This window comes from Brachyhypopomus gauderio, chromosome 2 (genome assembly GCF_052324685.1).
Source record: "Brachyhypopomus gauderio isolate BG-103 chromosome 2, BGAUD_0.2, whole genome shotgun sequence".
Lineage (NCBI taxonomy): Eukaryota > Metazoa > Chordata > Actinopteri > Gymnotiformes > Hypopomidae > Brachyhypopomus > Brachyhypopomus gauderio.
The window spans coordinates 21,349,669-21,369,136 of NC_135212.1; the positions used below are offsets into that span (position 1 = coordinate 21,349,669).

The 19,468-nt window shown below is 43.6% G+C and overlaps 1 protein-coding gene across 2 annotated transcripts in view; it reads left to right on the plus strand.

Moving 5' to 3' along the window:
- The first annotated feature begins 784 nt into the window (after nucleotides 1–784).
- Nucleotides 785–19,468, plus strand: part of st3gal2 (ST3 beta-galactoside alpha-2,3-sialyltransferase 2) — a 31,063-nt gene continuing 12,379 nt past the window's right edge. Inside the window, exons 1-3 of one of the 2 annotated variants that reach the window (XM_076990848.1) lie at nucleotides 785–887; nucleotides 1,053–1,188; nucleotides 19,091–19,468. The exon at nucleotides 19,091–19,468 is cut by the window's right edge and continues 1,161 nt beyond it. The gene's annotated coding sequence lies outside the window, so the exon portion shown is untranslated. Of the gene's footprint in view, nucleotides 888–1,052; nucleotides 1,189–2,431; nucleotides 3,019–19,090 lie in introns of those variants that run through there. The other variant, XM_076990849.1, reaches the window with a different exon arrangement.

The following is a 19,468-nucleotide window of genomic DNA, read 5'->3' on the forward strand; positions in this document are numbered from 1 at the left end:
TGGTACGCGAGCAGGAGCTTAATCGCAAGCAGAAAGGGTGTGACAAATTTTCCTCGCGCAAGCAACACTCTCCTCGCGCGCGAGAGTAGTTTTGCTCGCGCGAAAGTCGTTTTGCTCGCGCGAGAGCAGGTTTGCTCGCGCGAGAGTAGTTTTGCTCGCGCGAGGAAGCTCTCTCCGCGCGCGCGAGAGCATTTTTGCTCGCGCGAATAAGCACTTTTCCTCGCGCGAAATGATTTTCCGCGCTCGCGATTATTGACTTGGATTTGACGCCATATGCTAAGCAATCGCTAAGACGAAAGCACAGGTTGGGCCGTGATGTCGGTCAATCAAGTTTGTGGCGAGGTAGGGAAATGCTGACATCTAGTGATAATTCTGTCGAACAGCACAACGCTATGAGGAATACCACGACCCAACGGAATTGCGCTTATTATCAGATGGCGATGCCTGAAACCGACTGTAATACAAGTTCAATTTCTGTGGATGAAGTCACCATTTTAGATTTTAATAATTTTATTATTAATAATAATAATAATAATAATAATAATAATAATATAAGCTACATTTATATAGCACCTTTCACAAACCCATGGGCACTTTACTTTATGCAGGAAAAAAAAAGACCCCCCCGCCACCCCTAAAAAAAAACACTTTTGTGGGGGATCAAGGGATTGGGCCAGCGCCGTCTGCATGTGCTGTGTAGACATGAAAAAGCGCCTCCCAGGTCGCTCCCAGTGCAGAGATGTCATTATACTTCTGAGCATGTCTGTGACAAACACTTCGCACTAACACAAGGAGAACAGATGCTTAAGTTATGGGAGATGATGCAACATTGCGTGTCTGAGTGCCTGAGTCGCTGCTTGGCGTAGCCCAGTTTCTGACTGAATACGGTGAGCATTGGGTCCGCATTGTGGCGTTTGTCCGAGCTGATGTGTGATGGGTTACTTGTGTCCACTCCTTTTTTGCGGTTTTCATGGACAGGATGTGAAAGTGGAGCGGCGGCTGAAACGCAGAGTGTGGCTGTTGTTTGCATGATGATGTTGTCTTCTTAGCAGCCTCTAAGGTGAACCAGTGACACGCATTTCAACCTTTCATGTCCGGATGTGAGTCAGCTTGGAAGAACTTCAGCATCTCCGAGTCCGAGGACACGGAAATCATCTGGAAAGGAAGAGAACGCCCCTTCTGGGCGAGGTGAGAGAGTCTTCCCTTTATGGGAGTGTTTATACATCTTGTTCTCAAGTGATGGAAAAAGGGAGGGTGATATTGATAAATGGATCAGGTTAACGTCAGCATTGCTGTGGCATCGGGATGAGTCTGTGGTGTTGATGCAGGAGGTCAACGGTAGGACGGAGGTCTCTGCGTAGATCCCAAGCCCCACCTGTAGTTACGAGACTACATGTGGAATGTGGAAGCCACAGCTCCTCAAGCCTGAGGAGAGACAGGCTGAGTTGAGATGGCTTGGACAGCTCATAAGAATCCCCACCCTACAGCGCTCACCACAGCTGTTCTGTGGGCGTTCCAGTAGAAGGCCCAGAGGGAGGTCCAGACCGGGTGTGGGGGATCTCACAGCTGGCCCTGGAGTCTCACAGGATGGACTGACATCTGTTGCAGTGAACAGAAAACTCTGGGCTTTTCTACTCAGTTGGCTATCACTGTGAAGCTCAATAGGAAAATGTATGAAGAAGAAGATGATAAATACTACTACTTTAAAAAAATGTACTTCTACTACAAATTACTACTACTACCACTACTACTACTACTACTAATAATAATATTCATAATAATAATAATAATCACAATACATTACTAATGTGACTGTATTATGTGCTATATTTTTTATCTTTTTCCAGTTTAAGGAAAGAACCATTAAGGACTTTTTAAAAGTCATTTTTTTACTTTTAAAAAGTACAATTCTACAATTTAAAAGGATGTATTCTACTAATGTAAAGTTCCTATTTTAAACTATTTGAAGGCTCAGTAGCCGTGATAACAAGTAAAACAGTACTGAAACAGTTTAAGTGGACAAGTACAACCATATCCACACGATGGCGCCATTGTGTATACGATTTCCCCCTTCGTCTCGTTATACTGGGATAAAGGCGGGAGAGTAACGGAGAAGTCAGTGGATCCTTGTGTTTCATGCTATGAACCACTAAACCCAAAATGTACCGATCGTATTCCATTTATTGGTTTTAAGGCCATTATATCGAACGATAAAACCGATTGTTTTGTCGTCACGATGCCAGGATATTTTTTATGTATATTTTTAATAAATAAGGTATTTTCTTCCCGTAGTATCGAAAAGAATATTATTACCTTGCGAAGAACACATAAGCAGCACACGGGTGTGCCTGTAAATACAAACGTGTCGTGTGTACGGTGTAGGTCTCAAATACGAGTCGTGAGAACAATCTGGACCCCATCAGAGCTAGTGGTCTAATACGGACCCTGCTAGCGAAATGCATTATGGGAACTGTCGTTTCTAAAACAATGATGTATAATTGTCGAGTTTACGTCTGAAATATGAGAAAAATATATTCACGTTCCGATTAATCGTTTAGAAAATTTTAGGACGTAGCAGAGGTTAATTGTGTTCAACCATATTCCGGTTTTGCAAATTCCGATGGATGTTTGGACACGAAAGAAAACTACATCTCCCAACAGCTTCTTAAGCGAGTTTGGGGAAGGCAGGGTAAAGAGTATCTTCATCTGAAACATTCAGACCCAATCTTGACCACACGAGGAGTTCTGGCTGTACCGGAGGCTACTGTGTGGACCGGGACCAGAGACGTGCAGGGACAGCGTCTCCCCCCGCAGCTGCACAGGAGCAGCGAGCAGAGCTGAGAATGCGTGTGAATATCCACCCAGCCAGCATCATCTAAAAGACTTCAGAAAAAGAAGAATCTGCACGACTGCTTGGAGGCACGAAGAGGCGTTTAGATCGGGTTACATTTGCGATAGAATCGTGCGTTTGAAGATCAGCGGAAAGAAGAGTTGCGCATCTTGGAGACGATTTGCAAGGTAAGGAAAACCTCAAAGTAAAGGATGTGCTGCATGAGCACCGATTTAAAGGAATCGTGTGTGGCTTATGCCATTGGTACCGTTATTTTGAAAATAACTCTTTTGTTAGTATGCATAGCTAGATAGTGATTATGTCACATATATTGGGTTCTGTAACCGATGTGGGGATTCGCGAGTCGGGGTGCAGTCGTTCACGAGAAAGATTCTTTGCTTGGCCCTTTGTATTCCCCCATTTAATTTATGTGGGGGGTCTCATTCCGCCCTGAACCCACTCCTGCGGATGTGCCGGCGTTGCTAAGAGACGGTGGTGGTGGTGCACGAGAGGATAGTTGCCTGGGATTGAAGTGATGTGGTTTTCCATCACCATCTCGCTCTCATATATATATAGCATTAGTTTTCATTGACAGTTGCATACACCCATGCACACTCACACAGCAACTGGAGAATAACCAGTTCACACCCAAACAAGTTCATTTTGATTCCATAATCTATTCCCGCACTATAAAATCAGAGATTGAGCAGAAACGTGGCAATATATTCTCATAAGCACCAAAAATAATTAAATTGCATGCACAGTTTGCAGACTGCAGTCACATTGTTGGGAGATCTGTGTGAAACAATTTGAAGATATATTTATGTGTAATAATTTGCCCATTTTAGATTAATATCCTGAAAGGTGTTTCTCAAGACGGTCAACGTTTTAGAGATGCTCTGCCCAGTGTTTTTTTATCTTTATGTCAAAATACAACAGATGTGTAATTTCAAAACATAATTAGTGTTTAATCATTTCTTGATTTCATGTTGACGATGCCTTGATGTCAGTCTGCACACTTCAAAAACACTGCAAAACAAACTTCTGGGAATTTAAATTATCTTTAACCACTAAAGAGAAAACAGGCACTTTCTTGTATCTCCAACAACGTTAAACACAACGTCTAATACCCTGGTTGTATGCAATAAAGTAAATAATCTTAAATTAAGCTGTATCTCAAATTATTAGGAAGACACAGCAGCCACTGCATTAAAAGCTGTCATTCTTAATGTTAGACCATCAAGTAAAAATTGATAATCATGATAACATTTGGCAATAGTGATAATAATAATGATAATTTTTGGTAGTAATGATAATACTGATGATAATAATTGGTAATAGTGATAATAATAATAATAATGATAATATTTGGTTATAATGATAACACTATATATACTCTCACTCACAAAGACAACTCACAAACTACAGACCATAATTAGCAGACTTTCACTGCCTATTACTTTAATATTCATCTTAATAAAACTTTAGATATTGTTACTAATGAATTTACCCTATGAATCTCCAGAGTCATTTAATATGTTACAGGCAGTCTGTTAGATAGTAATCTCCAAGTTAACTTCCAAGTTATCTATACCTATCTATACCAAACTTGACAGACTTTACTGGTACCTTTAGATCTTAGCAGTGCTTTTGAAACAGATGATCACAAGACACTTCATATAAAACTGGGTGCCCTCAACAACTGTGTGGTAAATGGGAACCAAACCTACCCCAGTGGCCATTAATATTATGTTGTGCTTAGAACTCTCATCTGAGCATCATTCTTTGTCCTGTTGAGTTCCTCAGTGTTTGATCCTGGGACCAGCACTATTTATATATGCTCCTGTTTAGCCGGGATAATTAATAGCTCCATCGTTTCTTACCACCTGCAGGGATTATGTAGCTGGTATCTCTCCCTACAAGGCCTTATGAGTGTCCTGCACCTGTTAAGGCTGAACACTGTTAAAACCCTTTGATATAATTTCAACAGCAACCGTAAGAACCATGTAAATAATGTTTACAAAACTGCATTCTGTTATCTCAGGTATACTTTGAAGGTCAACAGCCAACAGCAAAAAAAATGTATAAATAAGTCATTTGGAGTATTGTAAAACTTGTCTTTCTGGACTTCTCTGGTTCTTTCTGGACTTCATCTCTAGTTTGCAGGGAGTCCAAAACATTGCAGCAAGATTGACACGCAGAAGAATGAAAGCATATTTCACCCATAATCAGACTACTGCACCAGTTACTTGTATCTTTCAGAACTGATTTTAATACACCATTAATGACCTCCAAATGCCTACATGGTCTCACCCCAGGTAATTTAGTGAGCTGATTATTAGGCTGGTTCCTGCAAGAGCTCTGAGATCTAACTTCAGTAACATGGTACTCATAACCCACTACCTTACTAAACAGACGGGAAGCTGCCATTTATCTCTGTGGCCCTCAGCTGTGGGGTTCCCTGCCTAATCGCCTGAGAGCCCTTGACTGTCTAGGCACTTTCAATAGGTTCAGCTGAGCCTGTAATTAATCTAAAGACTTCTGCACTGTGATTTCTAATATTTCACCTCTCGATTTATATTAATCTATTTCATTTTCAGTTGTTCTTTTGCTTTAGATTTTATTTTGTTTTATTTGATTTCATTTGATACCTATTTTATTTTATTTTATTCACAACTTTTAGATTGTTTTAGATTTCCTTCAGTTTCTGTTGTATCCTTTTGTTTAAGAAGTTCTGTAGAAAGAAAGGTTTCTGTTATTATTTTTTATAGCTGTTAGTATTTTGTAGTTTGTTCTGTTTAGTTCCCTTTGTAAAGGTAAACTAAAGAATGTTTGATAATGCTGAGACTCATGTTTCTTTCGTGTTATTTTGTCAACTTCTTCAAAGCCATTACAAAGTCCCTTTTCTGGCATGCTTCATTTGTGCTTTGTTGACTGGCACTGCACATAAAAGCGTGCCTATATTGTGGTGAATATTCACTATTGATGTTATTTGGCATACATTTGTCTTTATTTAATTAGCTACAACAACTCTGAGTGATATAGAGTGTAGTGGAAATCTGTGTTGGATTTAATTGCGTGTCTTGTGTGATGTCCCCTTTTAGCCTACGGCTTGTTAAGGTAAATGAGATGTGCAGTGGACACATGCAGTCAAACTGAGAGTGTTGTGTGACTGTATGACCCATAGACCCGAGGGCCTGTCTGAAACGCAGGTTCTGTTGAGGGCCACTCACGTGTAGTGGCATATCTCCTAAAGGAATATTAAAAAACTTTTGGCTTCCTGCCACACTGCCAGAAAATGATTCACAGTACAGGCAGTCTGAGCTGAAACCATGTGTGTGTGAACGCTCTGAATGAATAAATCAGTACAATGAATGTTAGCCATCTCAGGCTGTTATATGTATCTGGAAATTCATTTTATAAAAAATGATTTTTTTTACTAGAATAAGTAAAAAAAATATGAGACGCCCTTTTGCAATTCAGTCAGAACTTTTTCCATTCGTTTTTGAGTGAAGTTCATCAACTCGTGCTGTAACTAGGCTAACACGGCACCTGGGGAGTAGACGGTAACAGTCCTGCAGTCTTAACTAGGTTAAATCCCCTTACAAAAGCAGGGTGCTTCTATGGAGCCATACGTCAGAGCGCATATATGGGTTACTCCTCAGGCTCCTGAAGCAGGGCCTCATGCTAGCTCAGTCAGCAGCCAATGGACCATTGGTTCCTCTTTTTGTGTGTGGGTGTTTGTTTTGCGTTCGGAAGTATTTTATTGATTTTAATCATGAGTAATTTATTTGATTTTAGTAGTAATACTATAATAGGATATGTGTGTCTTTTAGGTGTGGATGTGTTTGTCTTAACACATTCTTTGAGCTAATCTCTACTTAAACAGGTTTGCAAGTTTAAAGTCATAGGTTAAGCATAATTTCATGGCATTGTCCAATTAGACATTTGATTCTAAAAAGTTTGTTCTCACCACAAATATTTGGTTCTGACTCCACCCATACATAGTGGAACCGGCTCTTTCTACAATTACATATACCCACCCACACACACACACACACACACACACACACACACACACACACACGTTACATGCATACTCTAAGTATCTTATTGTACAAAATAATAGGGTATGTTGTTTACAGGTGATCTCAAGCAGAGCAGAATTCACTGTGTGCTGAGGCTAATCTCCCTCTGATGTATTTACCATTGAGTGTGAATGGAGATGACGTGGGTGTTAAACATGTGAATGGAGGTGAAGTGGGTGTCAAACATGTCAGCACAGTGAGCTCATGGCAGAGGATTACTTCGTTTGGATTGATGGGCACTTAGACAGGCTTTGGTACCTGGCCTCATCCAAAGGGGGTCTGAATGAATTCCATCATGTAAAGGGGATGAGGGTTTTGAACTAAAATAGTGTACTGAGTGAAATATACGGTGCTCCCTGGTGGAGCAGGTACAGCGTGGTCCAACACCAAGGTCACAGGCTTCCCGGGGAGCGCGGGCACCGTCATACTGATGTGAGCTGTCAATCACTCTGGAGAAGATCTGCCAAACGGCATAAAGGAGGGAGGAACAGGGAGGAGTGTGTGGAAGAGAGGGAGGTAGCAGGAGACATGCCACCCCACAGGCCCCTCACACGGGCCCCAAGAGTTCATACACCAGAAGGGAACTAGACTAGAATTCTGGCAAGATGCACACAAGGTCGGGTTGAAGGAGAGGCGGAGGCACTAGGAAACGTGTGGCGAGAAGGAACACTGGAAACAATCTCATTTACATAATCCTCCACATAACCCAGATGTAGTAGGTCAGCCAAGACATGTACAGTGTCCAGATTTTTCCTTTTTTTGGATGTGATCTTGAGCTCCAAGGACAGTGTAGCTGAGGAGGCCGGCTGCATCACAGCGCATGTATAAAAACGTTCACATACGCAGTCGTTGCATTTGAACGAGAACATATGAGGACATAGAACATTATTATGGGAACATTATTATGGGTTATTATTATAGAGCATCGTATAATGGGTTGAGTACCAGTAAACCTTAAAGTGTCATTGCCTCGTCTTTCCATATGGCTTTGGCCCAACACACTTTGCTAGGCTTTCTGTTCTTTAGACTTTAGCAGCTGTTTGCATTTTATATAAATCAATTTCATGTCATTGAGGCATATTATGCTCTTTATGGTCTATCCCTGCATGGTCCATGTATGATTGGTCTGTCTATGCTTAATCTATCCATGCTTGATTTAGCTGTGATTACAGTGTGTGATTTGTTCTGTCTGTGATTGCTCTGTCTGTGATTTGCTTTGTCAGTATTTGCTCTGTCTGTGCCGAGACCCATCTGCGTCTACTAATTAATTGATTAATATTTCTTCTCACATCCACTACTGAGATCTCCTGTTCTTTGTCTGTACTTGTTTTGTAGCTTTTGCTTCTTAACAGTGTACCAAGCAATTGGTGTGGACGTGTTTAAAATTTGGCTGTGGTTCTAACTGGTTTCTTCTTTGTTCTCGGCTTCATAATGGTCTGTTGGGACTTTGTGGTTAGTGGTTGGTTAATTGTACCAATTAAATGCCATTTTGAGGTCACTGGTGTTAGCTGGGTGGTGTTGCTGTTTTTCTTTCTGTACCCTATGGACATTTGTGTAGCTGACACACCAGTAACATAAGTGCACTGCAGACAGACAGCAGAGACAATGCTTACAATAATGTTACAATAGCATTAAATGTGTCTCATTTGTTATTGTTAAATGATTTTATTTTATATGTTGCAAAGAAAATCTGCCAATAACATGATGTCAGCATTAAATACCAGCAGTTAGTCTCCCTGCTCTCTAAATAAGTGCATTTGCCACTCCACAAGGGTCAACCACTCTTCCTGCTGACAGACGCCAGCAGACGGCCAATGCAGCAGCTGGAACCCACTGAAGCTCTTTTGTTAATTGGCTTTTGCATGATGTTGCAATGACACACAGTTGGCCAGGAAACAGCTGAGACAGCACTTGATCGGTTACTCACGGCTCCATGATTAAAGGCCTGTGATTCATATATGGTCCACACCAAAAACGTGCCAGTCTGCACTTTGCTGTCATGGTTATTGCTTAATTTCCAATCCATTTTACTGGAGTACAGACCCCAAAATTATGATTTGTCCAATTATTTATGGATTCTATTATAGATTCTCCATTCAAGAAATGGAGAAGGTGTGAAATCATAAATAATTTATATTTATGATTTCACAGTAGAATACATTATATGGGCCCATATAAAACTAACCTGTCCTGTCCTTCATATGCCAGTGTATTTTTCAACAGGTTTCAAGGTTATGTGAGTATTCAGCAGTACATTTGCATTTTCTGAGAACAGTTTTCAGGCCTGAGCCATCAAGGCCTGTGCAGGATTAAGCCTGGCTTATCTGATACATATCCATGGAAATCTCACAACACACTTCCGTGAATCCACCCTCAGTACTTGTGCTTGGATCTGACTGACGCAGGGGGTGTGCTTGGTCATCCTGTTGAAGCCTGTGTTGGTTAGCATTAGCATTAGCTTCATCTGGTGAGGGGGTAAATGTAAGGGACTCGGAGAAGGTCCTGAGAGCACGTGAGTCAGAGTGCAAAGGAGTATGGGTTTTCTTACCTACAGGACTCTGCCCACTGCCTCGGTCCTTTGGTCTTGTAATTGACTCAGTGAAACATGGAGCATTTCTAATTTTGACAAAGAGAGACCCTTGAAGGTAATTACTGATATCACACCATGGTACTAGTACTAATTTTGGTTTTTCATCTTGTAACTGGCCAATGTAGGTTTTTTTTTTTTACATCTTTAAACATTTATTATAACTATACAGACTGGACCTTAGAAATATGTGTGAGGGTTATTGTTATCTTGGGAAAAAGATAACAAAAATACCTCGAGAAATTCTTCATTTTAATTTGGAATATTCTGTATATTTCATACACCACTCTACTGATATATCATCAGTGTTGGGAACGTTACTTTAAAAAAGTAATTAGTTATAGTTACTCACTACTTGTTCAAAAAAGTAACTGAGTTAGTAACTGAATTACTCTATAATAAAAGTAACTCGTTACCAGGGAAAGTAACTATTTGCGTTACAGTAAAAAAAAAGTTATATGCCAATGAATAAGGATTTTTTTGAAAAAGCAGTTTTCACAGTCAGTGAAAGCACAGACCAGTGCAGGGTAAAATCCTTTAAAATCCCAAATCTTTGTAAAAAAAAAAAACAGAAATACACTTAACAATATAACCTCTATTCTCCAGTCTGGTAGACATTCAGGAACTTCAAGTATTTTCTTAAATAATGTTTATATCGCCACCTTGGAAATGTAAATTTTACTTCGGCTTGTTCCTGACTCGCCATTTCTGCCTCTTCTCCGTTTGTGGCGTGTGTCACTAGTGTGATTTGGCGCGCGTGTATAAACACTGGCTCTGATTGGCTAACATAATGCTGCCTTAGCCAATCGCTTACTGACTTGTTAAGTTAAACAGGTGTTACACGAGAAATGTGACCTATCGAGATCTGTGACTCCTCACTAGCCTGGGCAGCGGTCCGCTCGCATTACTGTTAGTATATCAATATATAGTAACGCACCGCTTTTAATGACCAGTAACGTCAACGGCGTTGTAACGACAGGAAAAGTAATTAATTATATTATCCCGTTACTGACAAAATGATGCCGTTACCTAACGCCGTTATTTTTAACGGCGTTATTCGCAACACTGTATATCATACAGTAAAATATGTAACAAATTTGCATTTTTCTTTCCATTTTTTTTATTTAGTAACCCCTGTTTTGCAAGCAAGACCTAGACCATGTCAACTTTAGTTTAGAATGTCCTTGACTGGTCTGCCACTTCTGTAGCTGCACATCATAATATCAGATCAGGACTATTATAGACAATAAACTCATTTTCCTGCTCTTTGCATGCTCACTATGTTGGCTACCTCTGTCTCGGGGATGAGGGGGTACATAGCTGGTAGATTATAAAGCACAGTAAAAGTACAGGGCTTTTTTCTGCATGAGTACACCCACAAGGTAAGTGTTCCTAATGGAGACTGATGTGTTATTAATCCTGGTGGAGCCTGATGTGTATTAATCCTGCATACTTTCTCAAATCCAAACCCTATAGATGTACACATAGAAGTACAACTGCCTGTATTCTCCCCAAGAGTTCCACCTTAAAAAAAAGATTTTTCTCCTCTTTGTATTTTTGTGCTCATTTAAATTCCTAAAACCCCATTAAGGGCTGTAATTGCTTGGTAGCAAGGAACTAATCCACATTCCATTTGTTTGCTAAAGACAATCCCCAGTCCTCTCCACACAGCCCAGAACAAAGATGCCACATGCTATTCTCACCCTCCCCTTCTCTCAGAAAGAGCAGGGAAATGGGGGGAAAAACCCCAGGAGAATCTTAAAAACACGGTGCATGAATATTTACCATACATTATTCCTATATGACAAAGCAGATTTGCTCTCTAAGGGGGTTGGGCTTGAGATTCCATCCCTGCGAGATGTTCCAGATGGGCCATAATGCATCGAGACTTAAAGGTTTTAATCCCTTAGATTAAACCCTTTAGACATGAAATTAGATTAGGCCTTGGGGCCTATTTTCTGGAAATTACTGTTGTGATTAGAATAATCTTCTGCGGAGAGAGAATGTGTGTGTAATGGTTGTGTGTGTGTGTGTGTGTGTGTGTGTGTGCAGACATGACTCTAAAACCACTGAACTTCTCCATCCACACAATGGAGCGCACCAGTTTAAGACATTGAAGAGAAAATAATTCTTAAGTATGTTATTTATATATATATATATATATATATATATATATATATATATATATATATATATATATATATATATATATATATATATATATATATAATTTAGTGGTGGAACTTTAACACATTAATTTCGATTAATTAATTACAGGAAAATTAACGCACTAAAAAAATTAACGCATTTAACGCATGAGACACTTTTGCACCGTGGAATGTTTCTCAGTGCACGAGTTCCAGACATACAGATTATATGGACGCACAATAAGATCATGAATCATGATGGAGATGACTGCAGAGGCTACGCTGGTGGATGGGAAATTTAAATATAAGAAACTTCCAGATGGAAGTACAAACACAAATAGTGTTATTTACACTTTATGTAAGAAGGAGTTCGCTTATCACAGGAGCGCTTCCACCCTTCGTTACCGCCTCAACGCAAAACATGTTGGGGCTAACGCGCAGGTCTGTAATGATAACTTATGCCAGGTTCACACTACACGACTTTTCAGTCGTCAGGTTTTTGTGCCGTTCGCACTACACGACTGGTTGTGCTTTAATCGCGAGTCTTTCAGTGGTTGTGGCTTTCACACTACATGACTGATCGGCGACGTGGGCTCACGAATTACACGACTGGGGAATCGCCGACTCATCTGGCTGCTAGGGGTGGGCGGATCGATATTTATATCGATAGTATCGATACAAAGGTGAGGATCGGTATCGGATCGATACCACAGCGAAAATATCGATTCTTTTGCTGCAGTTTAGAGGTCTGCGCGGGACTGCTTTTTTAATCCCGCTCCCGCTTGTTTTAATCCCGCTCCCGCCTGCACCTGCTTGTTTTAGTCCCGCTCCCCGCCCGCACCGGCCAAAAAATCGCTTGTTTTAATCCCGCACCCGCCCGCCACATACACATTTCTGTCGCCCCCCGCCCGCAATCCTAATATGAATTGAATTAATTAGATTTAGTACTTGAAATTTTCTTATGTATTTATTAAAACAGCTATATAGCGATGGATCGCGCTGTCCCATTTCTTACCACAGTCCAAACACATGCCGTCAGGTGACGTACACCAACACTTTCTGATATCAATCACAACAAGCCGATTTCCCTCTCCATTAATTACAATGGAATAGGACTTCCATACATCAGACTTTCCTGTAGTTGGCTTAATTGTGGTGTATTCGCCTGTTTTAATTGAATTTTCCACAGCTGAAACTGGTTGACCGTCTACAGCAGGGGTCGGCAACCTATGGCACGCGTGCCACCATTGGCACGAGGCATAATCACTGGCACGCGACACACTGGACCAGCATCAGCAAAAATATATATAATTTAATATAAATTATTATATTAAATAATGCGGTGCGGGATTAAAACAAGCGATTTTTTGGCCGGTGCGGGCGGGGAGCGGGACTAAAACAAGCAGGTGGGATTAAAACAAGCAATTTTTTGGCGGGAGCGGGATTTAAACAAGCGGGAGTGGGCGGGGGCGGGATTAAAAAAGCAGTCCCGCGCAGACCTCTAAACTGCAGCAAAAGAATCGATATTTTCGCCGTGGTATCGATCCGATATCGATCCTCCCACCCCTACTGCCGACTCTCAGTCGCCGACTGCTAGATATTAAACATGCTAGATATCTGCCGGTCGTCTGCGACGAGTCGGCGACCAGTCGGCGACGGCTCGGCGAGCGTCTTTCAGCAGTTCACACTACACGACTGAGCGAGCGACGAGTGATCGCCAATTTGCCTCCGACCACAGTTTCTGTCGCCGATCAGTCGGCGACTGAAAAACCAGCCTAAAATCGTGTAGTGTGAACCGGGCATTAGCTGATAAATGTATTCCTAGTACGATAGAGTGAACAAACGTCCGTATTTCCCGGGACATGTCCGTATTTCACATCCTGTCCAGGGCGTCCCGGGTTTTTTTTAAAGTGAGGAAATGTCCTGGTTTTTAAATGACCTTCATTGGACCATTACGACTGGATTAAAACTCCCAAAATTAAACAACATTTTTGGTCAGAATTTCCAGTGTTCTGAACTGTTTTCTGCACTCATCTATTGATCTGTGTAGTAGACTGGTGGAAAAATAAACAAGATGTTGAAGTTTATGCTTATGTTCATTGATTCATTCAAACTTAAATTAATATTCCTCATGTTAAATACTGAAATGCGATTCAAATGCGATTAATTTAGATTAATTAATTACAAAGCTTCCGATTAATTCGATTAATTCTTTTAATCGCTCCCACCCCTAATATAATTATATATATATATATATATATATATATAATATTAGATAAATTTTTTTTTTGAGTCCCAGCCCTAATATATATATAAATTTAAATATAAATAATAATAGATATGTGATGTCACTTTTCATCCTTTTATACGTTTCACACTTTGGTCATCTAGGACATTTTTCTGAAAGGACAAAATACATAACATTGACAGAAACGGGCCTGGAATTCTTACACTGTGCTAGTTAAAGCTCAGAGAAGCAAGCCGGTCTGAAGTGTACATGATGGCGCAGGTTAGTGTGTGTTTTTGACTGGTGTGTGATGGAGTGTGTTGGAGTGTGATGCAGACTGGTAGTCCAGTGTGTGATGCAGACTGGTAGTCCAGTGTGTGATGCAGACTGGTAGTCCAGTGTGTGATGCAGACTGGTAGCCCAGTGTGTGATGCAGACTGGTAGCCCAGTGTGTGATGCAGACTGGTAGCCCAGTGTGTGATGCAGACTGGTAGCCCAGTGTGTGATGCAGACTGGTAGTCCAGTGTGTGATGCAGACTGGTAGTCCAGTGTGTGATGCAGACTGGTAGTCCAGTGTGTGATGCAGACTGGTAGCCCAGTGTGTGATGCAGACTGGTAGCCCAGTGTGTGATGCAGACTGGTAGTCCAGTGTGTGTTGGAGACTCTTATTGCATCTCCATGGCAGCTAGCTGTTATTTTGTGATTGCCATGGCAACATGTACACCCACTCCCCAGGGTTTAAATTGACCCTGGTGCACATGTACATGGGTCAGTTCCACAAAAAGGGGGAACAGAGTAACAGAGGAGAGAAACAAAGTGTATTTCTTGGTTGTGCACATGTGTGGTTGTGTGCATGTGTGTGTGCGCGCTCGTGTGTGTGCACATGTGTGTGTGTGTGTGTGTGTGTGCTCATGTGTGTGCACATGTGTGTGCTTTAGAGTCTGTGCATATGCACTTTTGTGTGTCGATGTGTGTATTATGCATCTGCATTTCTCTTCATGGAGTAAAATGTTGTTGCCATTGTGGTTTTAAAGTAGCTCAGGGAATATGAAAGGTCAGAACCACACGTGTGTGTGTGTGTGTGTGTGTGTGTGTGTGTGTGTGTGTGTGTGTGTGTGTGTGTGTGTGTGTCTGTGTTTGAGTGTGTGTGAGCATGTAAGTGTGCATGCATGCGCTTGTGTGTAAGTGTGTGAGTATGCATGTGTGCGCGTGTGTGTGTGCGTGCGGTCTGTGTGTGTGTGTGCATGCGCGCGCACCCGTGTGTGTGTATATGCAATTATGCATGTGTATGTGCGAGCATGTGTGTGCATGTCTACATGTCTACACGGGCGCGCGTGTGTGTGAGCATGCGTGTCTGTGCATCTGCACCGCGTGTGTGTGCGTCCATGTGCAAGTGTGTGTGTGTCTTGTTGGTGACTGACACAGCTGTGGGAAAGCCGTGAGCGTGACCTGTTCCAGGCCTCATCCAGTACCACCCGCGGTTCTTTACTGATGTATTCACTGTATTTATTGACAGGGACCAAATCAGTCCAGCCCCCGTGATCTCCCTGCGTGTCATTGCCAGTCTCCCCAGCTGCCTTTGCCCCCCGATGGCTTTGGAAGTGGAGAGACTGCTGGCAATGTGTAAGCGTACAAGGCGTGCAGAATATGATGATCGTCTTTTAGACCATGAAGCTGGGATAGCAGTAGAGGGCCTTAGGTGCAGCTGCCACGCGGGTTGGTCACGTGACGCGGTTGTGCCCTGCGGGGGCAGGAGGTGCGTGCGCTCCTCACCCCTGCCCAGGCTGGTCAGATTACCAGCCATGTGGATTACACACGTGATGTGCTCCCTGCCCCGTGCCCTTCCTCTCTGGTCTCAGATCTGCCCCTGGAGGGCAGCAGGAGCAGATTTTGTCAAGGCAGAAAATATCCATCCGAGCCTGGTGCGTGAGTCACTGGAGAAAATGGAGTCTGGAATTAATGTTTCTAATTGGGGACAAAAGAGGGCATTATGGGAGCGTCAGCAGCTCGGCGGAGCATACTGTCACGCCAGAGTGGTTTCATCTGGAACAGCTACAGTATCCGGAACAGCTACAGTATCTGGAACAGCTACAGTATCTGGAACAGCTACAGTATCCGGAACAGCTACAGTATCCGGAACAGCTACAGTATCCGGAACAGCTACAGTATCTGGAACAGCTACAGTATCCGGAACAGCTACAGTATCCGGAACAGCTACAGTATCCGGAACAGCTACAGTATCTGGAACAGCTACAGTATCTGGAACAGCTACAGTATCCGGAACAGCTACAGTATCTGGAACAGCTACAGTATCCGGAACAGCTACAGTATCTGGAACAGCTACAGTATCCGGAACAGCTACAGTATCTGGAACAGCTACAGTATCCGGAACAGCTACAGTATCTGGATCAGTAGCACCTGGAACAAGAACAGTATCCAGAACAGCTACGGAATCTGGAATGCCTCACAAAGCAGTACCGCCTGGGTGATCTACCACCTGGGTGATCTACCGCCTGGGTGATCCACCGCCTGGGTGATCCACCGCCTGGGTGATCTACCACCTGGGTGATCTACCGCCTGGGTGATCCACCGCCTGGGTGATCCACCGCCTGGGTGATCCACCGCCTGGGTGATCCACCGCCCGGGTGATCTACCGCCTGGGTGATCCACCGTCTGGGTGATCCACCGCCTGGCTCAGTCACCTCTCTGCCTTATTCACCACCTCTCCATGTGGGCCACCCGGTGAGCCAGACCACCTCTGGGCACCTGTGTGACACACCCACACACTATCACGTACTGCTCCACCAGTGTAACGCTGGCGGTGTGTTGCTAGGGTTACCACCGCCTCAGCACTCCTCCTATTCCATCAGCTTCTTCCACCTGTGCTTTGGATTGAACTTTTCACTGGCCTAAAATTACCAGCAAGCGGGGGAAGTGATGGAAAGGTGAACCAGCCAATGAGATTAGCCCACCACAGCTCAGGAGCACGCCCCCAAACCAGACCGCCCGAGCCCAGGCCTGGCCAGGTGAATGCGTATGGGGAGACGGCACTGCGTGATGCTCTTATTAACATGCTGCTTCCTGTTGCAGGACACCAATCACGGCTTGTACTGCTGGGGTTGGTAATGAAGTAGGCACTTCACATATGGACCAAATGAGGGTGATTGTACTGTCTACCAGGTCACGAATGCTGTTCTGAACTTTGGGAGATGGATACTTCTCCCTTTCCTTTTCAGGAACCAAAGGCATCCGTGTCTTTGCTTCAGACATGCGGTCTCCCTTTTCTCTCTCATTGTTTCCCAGGAACTCTAATATAACACAGTCTCAGCCCAGACCTATTTTCTATTGAACTGCATAGATCTGTCCTTCATGGTAGCCATGGTAACCCAAGGTAGTCACTGGTGTAATTAAAGGCTTCTCCCCCCCCCCCTGGTGATGTACAGTGGCAGCTCCAGAGCCAAAATGGGGCTCTGAGAGAAACATACACACACACACACACACACACACACACACACACACACACACACACACACACACACACACACACACACACTTGTACACACGCAAGCAGATTAAACACAACACAGCACTGAGCTAAAGCAGACCCAGCATTTCACTGTTTTAGGCTTTTGTCATCCTTTTACACTCAAAGCATTTTTTGCAGCCCACAGGGGATAAACCAGCTTCCTGCTGCTTCAGGAAAAATGGCAGCCGTGTGCTAGACTGGAAACCAACTTTTTCTGGTCTCCCACCTTAACACTGGAGCTCCGCACACATCAGTGGCCCAGAACATTTGTCCTGCTCCATCAGAATACTAATGTCAGCAGAGAGTCCCAAAGATAGACATTGTCCTGCTGCCACAGTCCTGCTGCCACAGTCCTGCTGCCACAGACCTGCTGCCACAGACCTGCTGCCACAGGGGAGGAGCTTGGGCTTCAAGGTGGGAGGAGTCTGGGACTGACCTGTTTGATAAAGGGGAAATCAGTCAAACGGTGGAGTCTCAGTGAGAGGGCAAAGTGAGATGAAGCACGAGTGTGGCGTCTCATGCTGTGTCTCACTCCTGTCTCGTTCTTTACCGCCCCCTGATCGTTTCCCTCTAATGAACTCCCTTTATAAGGGCTTGCGATGGCCGTCATATACACCACTGTTTGTTAGCACGTCAAGCGATTGTGGCAATGTTTCAGAACAATGTTATGGTTCTATTTAGCAGGGAGCTTTAACTCGTGTTTTCAATCACCAAACGGCACAGTTGCAAGTCTCATCCAGCGCAAGTGTCATCCAGCGTAAGCGTTTGAAGACCTGCCAGTGAAGACCTGCCAGTGAAGACCTGCCGGTGAAGACCTGCCCCTTTATGGCCACGGCGCTGCTGCCTGATGAGACTGTAGTGGGTGTGGCAGGCACACAGCGCGACTGAGAGCGGCGGTGCCCTGGGAATATTAACAGAACAGTGGGACAGATTACACAGATGAGGAGATTAGGGTGCACCAGCAGGGCAGGACACATCACGTTCTCAGAGATAAAGGTGCAGTTGGACACATTGGACAGGCATTCTTACATTATAATTTCAGTCAGAGGTGGGTGAACGTGATGTTAGGACACCTTTGTTGGTATAGTGTGGAGCACTTTCCCAGACAGTGAGATTAACCTCAAGTCTCCCATGGGAGAGGCAGCATTGTTACCCAACAACCATTCCTCCATATTGGAGTCAGGTGTGATGACTGACAGAGTGGCCAACCAGTTACATGAATACAACTACAAGAGATTATGAAACCCAGGACCGGATTTAGACTGGAATACTGGTGCAGTACACTATACCAGTGGCTCCCAAACCTCTTCTGCAGTGACCCCCTTTGGTATAGAAGATTATTCCCCTCCTCCCTCCTTCCTTGCTGTGCTCCCCCTGCAGTAGGTCCACATGCCCGACTGGGGAACCACTACACTGTAGAAGCTGTGTGTTGCTTTTGAGATGGAATGGGCTTGGTAATAAAAAAAGGTGCAAGATGGAGTAATGAGATTTTTTGTGGTCTTTTTTTTATAGCTAGTATCTGATTGGCTCCCTGCTTATTGCAAGTAATTTCTTTCATGAGGTTGCCAGATTTTGTAAAGAGCCTCCAAATTCCCCTTGTGCTCTCTAATCTTTAGGGTTTTGTGTTCTTGAATGCTTTTTGTCAGTTCTCATCTTTTTTATTAAGTCTTTTTTGTGGTTTTCAGGCACACAGCTCTCTGGGGGAGACGGAGGTATTGACGGCTGCTCCTCCAATGAATTGGCTTTGCTCCTGTCACCTGGAATGCCCCCGAAGCCCCGCCTCCTTGCAGAACGCCTGAACGTGGACCTGCCACGAACAGACAGTGGCTTAATGCCTACTGCACCAGCACCGAGACACACACTCGGTTCCCGGACCGCCGGCACACACACCATCCTGCAGTAACCTACGCACAGCTGCTACTTGGATCGCGGTCGCCACTTGTGTCGAACTGCATTAAAGCACAGACATGTCTACAGTGATGGCGAAGAAAGGAAGGAGGAGAGTGGACTAGACAGGGTCAGAGAGAGAGAGAGAGAGAGAGAGTGAGAGAGGGAGGGAAAAG